Genomic DNA, 11,263 nt, shown 5'->3' with positions numbered 1-11,263 from the left:
CCCAGAAAACAGCTCTCCCATTTTCATCTGGCTCCGTGGTTGAGCCCTGGAGGTATCTCCGTCTCCCCATCCTCACAGAAGTCCTGGGGTTAAAAAAAAATCAGGCAGGCCCTTTAACAATCCAGGGAGCTCCTCCATCCACATTGCAGGTCTTGTCTGGCTTTATAAGGCTTCAACTTCAGCTGGCTTCAGCTCCCTGCTGAGCCAACATCTGCCTTTTGTCTGCACCAGAGCGGGACCCACCTGGACCTACCCAGGGAGGTTTCTGGGCAGCATCCGATACATTAAAAAGAGATTCAAACTCAAAAGCAAAATGCTGAAGCAAAGCTGGGGAAAACCAGCAGCAGCGAATAAACCCACCTCTGCACATAAAACCAAATTAAAACCAGCAGCCGGGTGAAGCATTAACAAGCACTAGGAACTGCTCCTGTAATGAGCCGCAACGCTGAAGCCAAATGGGTGGATGTGCCCCAGAAGTAAAAGCCTCTTTCTAAAAAGAGGCAGGTGCAATGGTCCGGAAAATATTAGATATAAAAATATTTCAAGTTGCTCTGCAGTGGGGAGGCACTGCAGCAGAGCGACTGAATGTGTGGCTTGCGCGTTGAGGGTCCTGTGTCCAACAGCTGATCTTCTTCTACTCCAAAGAATCAGGTGGAAAATGACGGGAAGGCTTCTGCCAGGCAAGTTGGAGCTCCGTCTCCAATGTGGTGCCCACAGACTCCTCTCCCGGGGCCTGCCAGTGTCCTCGTGCCTCTGGAGATCCCTTATTTTCAACTTCAGGGTATTTGTTTTTCAAACTGGGAGGTCAGCCAGAGTGGCACCTGCAAACTGGTCCGCCATCTTTATCCAGGTTCCAATTCTGTGTTCTGCAGCTCACTCCCCATCGCTGCCTTGGACCTCCGGTTTCTTTTTGCCTCCCATTTTGCCTTCTAGGAAAGGACCACCATGGCAGCCATTTACCAATGGCCAAAGCAACCTCAGAGTAGCCATTATGTGATCATACCCCGTGCCCCTCCATCAAAATTGCCTGCAGACCCCAAAAATGGGTAGGGAAGGTTTTTAGAAACAGAGCGAGTCAGAAGGGGCCTGCTGGGCCATCTAGTCTGACTCCAGCTCCAGCCGGCTTCGCTCACGACATGCCCACCCTGTGCATGTCCAAGAGGGTCTTTGGAGAGCCCTGTGGGTCGAGGTTGACCGGATGGCAGTTTCAGGCCACAATCTATGTTCAGTCAGGAGGACAAGGTTGATGGATTGCTTTGAACAACGAAAGAGGAACGCTCAGCTGGGCAACCTCGGTTTCCTTCTGGCTTCAGCTCCGCCCATCTCTGGCACGTGGCCCGGGGACTTCTCCAGAAAGGAATCTGGCCCCAGGTGAAAGAGGCTCCGCACTTCTGGGACAAAGCACTTACTCTTTAAAATTTCCCAGGATCCACTACTTTGAAAGCTGGACAAGGGCAAACTAGGTGAGCAGCCCTGGCAACTCCCCAGGGAGGTCTGGAATTGGCTGGCAGTCCTGTTCACACGCCCCAACATTATTTTGTGGATTCCCAATGAATGTGTTTGCACAACATGCAGCCTTTACTGAATTTTAACAATGTGGTTTTCAGGTATGGACTTGAAAGAGAAGTGTAGCACAGATTAAGATGCACGTTAAATATTTCTGCACAGGCCGCCAAATCCTGCAAGCCTGGCCTACCAGTCACACTCCAAGAAGCACAGATATGATCGACTTCAGGTCAGTCAGCCCAGGAAATGGGAACTTTTAGCAATGATCTACTTTACACAAACACTCGTGTTAGAGTTGCAAAGCCTGAAACCAAACTCTTGAAAACAGAAACTCCTCGCCGACTCCTAATTTTGAAGCAGAAAGTTGATGCCCATTTGAGAAACGGCATCCTAGCAATGATTGAAATTAGGTTTCTGTAAAAATTTATATTTTTGCTCTGGTGGTTTCCACTCATAAAAGTTGTAACTACTTTGGTTAAACATTAAAAGCGCAGAAAAGTAACAACTCATTCAAGCCTAGATTTCCCTGAGGCCACCTGGGCTGCACAATTAGTAAATACAAGGCCTGTACGTGTGCTGCTTCATGCAAAGGAAGGAGGAGCCTCCATGCACCCAGAAATCTAGCCTGTCAGTGGCTGGAGGAACCTAACCTGGCTTTCTTCTTGACCTGCTAGATTTCTGTGTGCAGGGCAATAGCTTTAGTTAATAGCTGGAGGGGGCTCAGCCACTTCAAAGTGGTACACCCCAGATAGAAATTTACTGCCCCTGCTAGGAAATTCGGCTTTCACGTCAACTCAGCCGTCTGCCCAGGCTCAAACCTGCCTGCCAAAATCCAGACCTAACTCAAATAGGGGAATTTCCTCCGGGCTCCTCTCCAGGAACCATCTGCTGCCAAGCCAGGATTATATGGCAAGGGAAATGCGGGCAGAGGGACCTCATATTCGGGCCACTGCATATTCTGGCACCCCCTGGAAAGCATTGCCGTAATTCAGTGGGTGGAAAATATGGCCAGGGCGGAGCCCCAAAGGGCTGGGATGCCATTGGCCCCACCAGCCTGCAGCCTCGAGGGGGACTTGCCGCAAGCAGGATCAGGGCCCCAGGGCTTCTATGGCACCGGATCCCCGAGGGGGTCGGCCGGCTTTTGGCGCCCTGCTCCTCCCCTCCTGGCCATTCTGTCTTTGCAAGCTTTAAGTCTCTTGAAGATGAACTGAGGCCCTTTTGGAGAAAGGCACGGGACCTTCCTAATCGAGACGATGACAATACGAAGCCGGGCTCCATCAGCAGATTTTGGGAAGCCTGTGAAGATGGCTCCAGCAGGCGGCAGATTTTGGCACCCTTCAAAAGCAGCTAAAAGTTCATTGTTCAGTGCATTGTCGTATTTTTAACCCGGGGTGGGGCAGAGGGCGAATTGGGAATCCTGCCAAGACGGCGGCAGAGCTAGCCCGCCCCCTCGTCTCCGCTCTGTCCTCTCCAGCTGGTGCCACCTCTCTGCCACCCCACTTTTTTCATCCTTTGTGACTGATCTAATTGGCAGCGTTCACACTAGCTGAGCTCTTGGGCCAAAGCCAGGCTCAGGACTAATTCTGGGTTGTCAGTCCCTTGTGCCAGCATAGAATTTTGCCTGGAATACAAAGTCCTCTGTCTGAGGCTCTGAGCTGCCCTGTGTTGGTGTGTGGGTGGGGGCTGAGGAGGACAAAACAAGTTCTTAGTCCTCAGTGCAGGGACTCATGCCCTCTTTTGGTCTGAATTCCATTTTGAAGGTGCTCCTGGGGACCATATTGCAGTGGGGACCAAAAGTGCTTGCACAGTTGAGCTTCACACTTTCCTGCTCCTAACTGGCCTTTAGGAGAAGCAGCTCCGCCCTGGAGGACGGCAGGGTGCCCAGGAGATGGGAAGAGAGGAGCCACTCCTGCCAGGGGACCTGCTAACTCACGGGCGTGTGGCAGGTGCCGTTCCGGGCTGCACGTTCCCCTTAGCAGGGCTAAGAAAGACAAGCCCTTGCAGATCCGGGCACAAGGCCATTAAGTCCAGCAACTCACTTGCCATGGCAACCAGCCAGAGATCTTCCGGAAGACCATCAGCAGGGCTTGGCAGGCCATAATTTTCGCTCTTTCCGAGGAGGAGGAGGTTCCGTTCCAGTAGCGGTGGACGGGGCTCTCCCCTTACCGTATGCACTTGTCCAATTTCCTTCGAAAGTCGCCCAACGCGGCTGTGCTGGACTCGGTGCTGCATGCCGCCCAGCCCGCCTGTGCGGGGGCAACGGCCACGTCGCAGGGAGCACGGGTGGCTCAGTCCCGCCACTTGTAAATGGCAGCGGACAGGCCCGTGGTGGCGGCAGCCTTCTGCCCCACTGCCACGGGGGGCGGGGGCGCATGAAAAGCCTCACCACTGCTCTCCCTCTCTGCCACTGCCAGCCAGGCACGGAGCCGGTTCGTTGCTCCGGTGTCGTGTCCGCATCTTGTTCTCCCCAGGGCTGACTTCATGTACAAAGCACTTCATGGAAGTCCTCTATCATATTTTGGCATGTCGGGATGAAAAGTTGCAGGGAGAACAAAGGGAAAGGAGCAGAGGCCCGAGCCGCTCCAGAGCTGGCGCCTCGTCTTTCATTACCGCATTCGGGCACACCCAACGGTACGATTTATTTCCAGAGGGCAGAAAATAGAACTTTCCGGCCAGGAACTTCCAGGAGGTAGCTGGGACTTTCCCCGCTTGTGGGGGACCTGGGTTCAGGCGTTTCCCTGGCATAAGAAAGACAGCTTCTTCTGTTCACCCCCACGAGGTTCCAGCCACACTCCCTTGCTCGTGGGAGTCCGCTCTTCTGGGATGGCATGGATTCAGCCCCTTGGTCCTGAGTGAATTCCACTTTCAAGAAGGACTGGGAGGGCCCAGCTCACATCCCAACATATTTCAGCTTAAATTTCATTTTAGTAAATTTTTAAACATTTAGCCTGCAGGCTGTGGCCCCTTTTCATTGTTTGTATAGACAATTAATTCATTATGTTTTAATTGGTTTCAATGTGTCTTTACTCTGTTAATATGTTTTATGCATTGTAAGCAGCCAAGGAAGGCCCAGCAATCATGGGCAGCCTGTAAATGCACGCAAATCCATAAATGAAGCCTTAGGAAAGGCACGCCAGCATTCCAGAATTTAGGGGGAGCACTGCAGAAAAGCCAGGAAGCCTCAAACAATTGCTGTGGGAGGGAAAGGGCAGGCCCAGTGCTGTCTGTGCCCAATTTGTCCCAGGGCTTGAAGTTTAACTCGGCTGCCCCACTGCATCTCACCCTGCCCCCAAGCATAAGCAGTTCGAGCCTCAGACTGCAATCCCCTTTGGGCAGAGACCTTTTGTACCATCCTGGAATAGACTGCAGCCTGTGTATTTCCTCCTGCAGAAAAAGGAACGCTCTCTCTTTCTCTCTGCTCTGTTTCTGTTTGAACTGTACTCATCAGGGCCAGACAGAGAAAGGAAACGGACAAGCAGGTTGCGAGGGAATGGGAAAAGCACGGTGGGGTGAGGGGTTGGCAGTAAGCCCCTGCTGGGGGTCCCAGCACAGGTGCAAACACGCCCATCTGTGGGGCCAGCCCAGTGTTTCCCTAGGAAACCTCTGCCGAGTGCCCATCGGTCTCCTGGGGTCGCCCCCTACAGCCCACCCACCCGCATGGCTCTGGCCCAGCACATCCAAAGAGCGGGCTGTGAATCCACGGGTGGGCAGCGCCCCCTTGCCCCACCGGCACTCTGAGCACCTCCAGGAGAACCCACGGGGTGAGCCGGGGTCTGTTTTCCCACTCCCGGCTGCTCGCCGCGAGGCCTCTGCAAGCAGCAATTCATATTTACGTGGCTTTTTCTGTCGCCGAAGGGAGCACTGACTAATGCAAGGCGAGCGGCCCACACGCCTCCTGCACGTGCGGCACCGGGCGAGCATCGGGGCGCGGCACCCGACGAGAGCATGCTGTGAGGAGGAGGCTGCGGCAGCCCCCTTTCTGTTTATTTCTTTGGAGTGCCGGCGTGGGGCTGAGCAAAGCCATTCTGGAAAATGAACGCACGGAGAAACCGAGGGGGCGCACGTACGGCAAACAAGCTTTTTAACCCCCGGGGCGACTGTGGAGGGACGGACGGGACTCCAGGAGGCACCCACTGGACCGGGTCTCGGCTGATGGCCCCTCTGCAGCCCACCCCGGCCACCCACCCCAACGCAGGATGGCTTTCTCTACTCCGCAGATGTACAGACCGGCCCTTTCGCCCCCGGCGGGTGGCTCCCAGCTGCACTTCTGCCAGGACTGGCCCCCAGTCGCCAGCGGGCCTCGTGGCTGAGCGGGGGCACTCACTCAGATCCCCTGAATCCCAGCCCAACACTCACCACCACGCCGGGCCGGCTTTCGGTGTGTGGGAACCCGCTCCCCAGGGAGGGTCGAGGTCCAGAGCTGAGGAGAGACGAGCCGTTTCTCCTCTTTCATGCTGGGGTGTCAAGCCCCCCTCCACTCCGGGGGCCAAGTCCCATTTTACGGAAGCTCTCGAGGGCTGCACATTCCAGCCATGGGTGGGGCCAAGGAAAGGAGGCAGGGTCAAAAGTACTTGCCTACTTTAACATAAAGCTCTTTCTGCCAGCCAGTCAAAGGCCTCAGGAGAGAAACTCTCAGAATGGGGGAACGTCTTTCTAAGCCAGGAAACAGGCCGTGATGGGTGCTTGGGAGAAGGGGGTGGGGCTGGCTCGAAGGGGCATGAAGCTAGACTGCATCTGGGCCTGGAGGTACCAATCTGTTGCCAAGCATGCGCTTTGGTCTTTGAAAGAATGCTTTTTGCAACAGCAGATGAGTCCTCAGAGTCCTCAGAACGGTTGGTGTTGTTGCAGGTGGCCTACAGACTTGCAGCAGTAAAGCCCTGAGCAGTTGGCAAGTAAAATGCTCATCCTCCAGCCACGAGCAGCAGACCAGACTCCCACGTTCCGTGACTGGACACTGAGCCTCCAGCCTGGCCTGTGTGGGGTGCCGATCCCCGCCACACGGTTCCTTGGATGGCTGCACTGCCTCCTGCTGGCCCCATCCCCTGCCCTCCCAAAGCCGCTGCCGTCGCCTAGGCCAGGCCTTCGTTGGGCGGGAGCAGAACCGACCGGCTGGGCCGGGCCAGACTCCAATGAAGGCTTGCACGGCTCCCAGCCCCAGCACCACTCGGAGCTCTCCAAGGTGCCGAGTTGCTCCCACTCCTGCTTTGCCTTGGCAAAAACTCAGCCTGTGGCAGGACCCCACAACGCGGACCTCCATGGCACCCGCAAAACAAGGCCTTCACCTTCACACCGACCGATCGTGGCTGGAAGATGCCGATCGGCATCCCCACCTCCACCATGCCAGCCGGCCCTGGCATCTCCCCTCTCCAGAGCTGGCTGTGTGTGCTGAAGGTCCCGGAGGACAGGAGGGTTCCTGGCAGCTTGGAAGCATGTCTGCCCATCAACAGCGACACAAATTTGCAAGGACCGTACATGGCTACTTGGGTGTTTCCCTTCAGTCGACCTGTCATCCGCTGGACAGATGCCTGTTAGGGAAGCTTGTGGAACTGGGTGTTCATCTAAGAGCCAATTGCCGTCGCCGACTTGCAAAATGCTCTCCCAGTACGGACGGAACTGCAGAGGTCGCCGGTTTCCGTTGTGACGCTTTCCTGACAAAGGAAAGCAGCAACAAGCTCCTCTGCTCACCCCTCTTCCTTGCTAAGCTTGCAAACGGCTCTGAGAAGAACACGGGGAGCACATCGGGCCCCTGGAAGTGAAGCAGGAGGGGGCGACAGGAGGGGGCCAAGGCAGTGCTTCCCCTGGCGCTTCTGCCAACACCTTCCCCACTTGTTGAAGACCAGATGGGGGGGGCAAGAAGGTGGGCAGGGGGCTGGGGTGCAGCCACAGTGCATTATGGGATACTTCTGCATCCCCTCATACTGCACACATTGGAGGACACTGAGTGTTGGCTCAGCGGGGACCAGGATCCAGACCTTCCAAGACCTCGGTGCAACACTTCTCCTGCCATAGCACAGGCAACTTAGAAAGTTATCCGGCACCACAGTGGAAAAGGCACGGGAGCGGGATGTGAAAGTGGATGAATGCCAGCGTGGAGAGGTTCTCGAGGGGGCCGTTCCAGCAGTGGGTGTGATCAGAGGCAAAAGGTGTGAAGCCAAAGCACTAAAAATACCAGCCTGTATTAGCTTGATGCAACCTGAGGGCAACTGATGGCTTGGAGCCGGGGTGCAGGACCTCTTTTGGCTCCAGGGCCACATTCCAGCAGTGGGTGGAGCCAGCAGCAAAAGGGGAGGGGCCAAATTGCCAGCAGAGTCTAGCTTAAAGCTCTTCCTGTCCATCAGTAAACTACCAGAGCCGAAAAAGCAGCAAACAAAGAGAGAGGCGGGACCATCTGGGGAAAGGTGCCAGATTCTGTACCTGGGCCCGGGTTCTGTATCCCTGACTTAGGAGAGCCCGTGCCAGCCAGGTAGGCTAACCCCCTGGCCACCAACTAGTTTGCCAGGCAAGCACAGTTGTCCTAGGGGGCCTCCAGCAATCCCTAAAATATTTGTCAGCAGTGCAGAGGAGCCAATGTCGATGATCCACCAAGACCGCTTACGAATCGGCCAGTCAGCACCCGGGGGGGCGGGGGGGAGCTCCCTGGGTCTGGGAAGGGCTCTCCTCTCCGGGACTTCCAGCTGCGCACCTGGCACTGTGGCCAGACTGACAACAGAAGCAGCACCCTCGCACCCCCGTGATGCGCGAGGATCCAGCAACCGGCCGGGTCTGCTCTGTACGTCTCCCCGGAGTTCCTCAAGCGGCGCTGGCTTGCAAAGGGTTGTGCATTGCACCAGGGTGCAGCAAGCGCACCAACCTGCCGCGTCCTGCCTGCCTGCCTTTTTGGGTAAGCGATGCTCCGGGACTGCAGCAGGTGACAAAGGAGGAAGGGGGCGGGAGGCCGAGCGAGAGGGAGGGGGCGAGAGCGAGCCAGCGAGCCAGCGAGCGAGCAAGCGCACACCTTTGTCTGGGAGCGTGCTCAGCATTCCACAGCTCTGCAAAGCTGGAGCCTCCGAGCTGCAATTCCTCCCCACTGCCCTGTGAGGAAAACCCCACACAATATGGCCCCCGCGCCGCTGCGGGCACGTGCTCGTGTCTTTGCAGAATGGCCTTTCAGAGGAGCAGCGTGTCGAAGCACACGGACGCTGCCGAAAAGAACAGCTCTGCTTCTCAGTGGGCTAATCATGTTGGACTGCAGCAAACACTAAGCAGGCTGAGGGGCAGTGCAGGGTGAGGGGAGGAATTCATCCGGGAATTGCGACGGACCAGCACAAAGCCCAGCGGAAGTGGAAGGCAAGCCTTTTCAGCCTGGATTTTCCAAGTTCATTTGATTATTATATTATGTGAGAAGGTTCAGACCCAGACTCTGCCTGCCCAAGCCTTCCCCGATTCAGGAAGGGTCAGACTACAACTCCCATCACTCCCAGCCTACAGGTGCTCGGAGTTGTAGTCTGCATCCTCTGGAGTGCCACCAAGCTGGGGGAAAGCTGATTCAGTCGAGCCTTCTGCAGCCAGAGAGGAACATTCGCAGGAAGCTCACATGCCACTGATATCCAAAGGTACACTGTGACTAGACAGGGAGGTTCCACTCCTGTGGCTGAAAACAGTAAGCAGCGAACCATGAATCGATAAATTCCTGTCTCTGACTTGAAGAATCACCATGCTGAATTGGACCAATGGTCCATTTCTCAGAAACCTCTAGAAACCCCTCAACAAGGCTTGAGTAGCAAGTTGCAAACCTCCTGGACATCCATTGGGCATTAAGGGATAGAGTGCCTCTGTCTCTAGAGGCTCCACCTTCCATTTTTTGGAAGGTGGTGATGGACACCAGTGTGCCTGTAGATACTTCTCTTGGTATCCACAGGGTGCTCTGTTCCCTCTGATTTTTATTTTATTTCTTAAGCATTTTAATCACCTTAATAAGTAAGTAAGTAAATAAGTAAATAAGTAGCTGGTATGTGGAGCCATTTCATTTAGCTCCAAAGGGTGGTTTTGCGTTTGCAGCCCAGACAACCCATTTCTGCCATTCACTGGGTTCCTGGCAAACCTCTTGCATTGCTCCGCCCCGCCTTGCTTTCTGCAAAGTCCGTCCTGTTGGGCTCATCACTCCAGAGCTTCTGTGCTTCTTCCAGGGCAGCCATGTTGTCAGAGAGCCCCCGAGAGCCCCTCCGCACTTCCGAGGTGTTCACCGACAAATCTGGCTCGGCACTTACCAAAATTCCCCCTCCTTTAAATATTCAGCCTCCGCCCCAGAAACCCCCCCAGTTTGAAAAAGCAATGCTCTCTCTTGACCTAGCAAGAGAAGGGACAGAAGGGCTGCTGAGGTCAAGTGCGCCTGTTTTATGGGGCTAAAATAAAATCAACCCATTTTCTTGGGCGGATAAACAAACCCTTCTATTAACCGTGCACTGTATTGCCAGTTTTGTGGTGGCATTCCCAGTGTATCACCCACTCCAGTTGTGGAACACAACTCCAAGCATTCACCTGGCCATCACAGGCTTGTGGGGGACAATGGGAGTTGTAGTCCAACACCCTGGAGCAGCCACGTTGGGGGCAACTGGAAGAGAGTGACTGTCCCCTCTCTCTCCTAGGGCTTCTACTGGGGTGGGGCATCCCCCAGCGAAATGGGAGAGCAGCCGAAAGACGGCCGACTTCCCACGAACCCAGACACCAACAGCATGTGGGGCCGCCCAGCTGCTAGCAGCTTTTAAGCGGGGAGCGACAGCCAGGTGTTTTTGACTGGCCGGGGCCAATGGAGGTTGGACTCCAACAACCTCCAAGAGACACTGGTTCTGCTGTGGTGCTGAGTGCATTGTTTCTGGCTGTGACTGATGGGAGACGGTGGGAGGCATCGCATTGCTGAGCTGCGTTAGCTGCTTTAAATTTTGTAGGTTTTGTAGGCTTGCCTTAAATTGCTAACGGGGCGATCCTAGATGAGTCGCCATCTCAGCTGTTGAGAGGATGAAATGAAAGTGATGAAGAAAAAGAAGAAGAAGGAGGAGGAGGAGGAGGAGGCCGTGTTCATCCTTTTTTGTGCTTAACTTTTTGTGCCAAGACCTGCCAAGTCCCTGCACTAATCTGCATCACGGCCACCCTTTCCTTTGAATCCCGTTTTGCTGCCGGTTCAGCGTAATCCTGCTGCGAAACACGGGGGAGGGAAACGGGCACCCCCATGCCGACTTTATCCAGCCCTCCCCAACACACACCGCGGCCTCTGAGAGTTTGCACCTCCAGCCAAACCGCTGCCCACCCCGAGGGCCGGAAGCATCCTCTTCAGAACGAGTAGAAAGCAACACCGCAGCCTGATCCGACCTGTGCCTTCCTCCTCACAGGCCCAGGCGGGGGGACTGCAGTGCCCAGGCGAACCCCCCAACCGGGAGCGGAGCAGTGGAGATGGCTCCAGTCAGTGAGCCCAGCTCGGCGCAGCGCCGCAAAGCGGGCTCCAGCTGGCCACGCCGCGGCTCGCCCGCGGAGCACGAGCACCTCGCCCGCCGAGGCGCCCCCCGCCGCTGCCCCCCGCCCGCAGCCCGGCGCGCCACACACAGGCCCACGCGCGTGCCGAGCGAGCGGCGCTGTCCCCGCGCCGACGCAAGGGCGACGCAAGGGGCACGGCGCCCGAGCGCTGCGCCAGGCCCGCGGACCGAGCCCGGCGGCGCCCGGAGCGCGCCCGAGGGGAACCCGCGGCCGGGGCCGGCTTGCTCTCGCCCCCTCCCCTCCCCTCCCC

The sequence above is a fragment of the Varanus komodoensis genome, unplaced genomic scaffold (genome assembly GCF_004798865.1).
Source record: "Varanus komodoensis strain SLA01 unplaced genomic scaffold, ASM479886v1 scaffold77, whole genome shotgun sequence".
Lineage (NCBI taxonomy): Eukaryota > Metazoa > Chordata > Lepidosauria > Squamata > Varanidae > Varanus > Varanus komodoensis.
The sequence above is the reverse complement of the archived record's forward strand: the minus strand, read 5'-3'. Positions refer to the sequence as shown.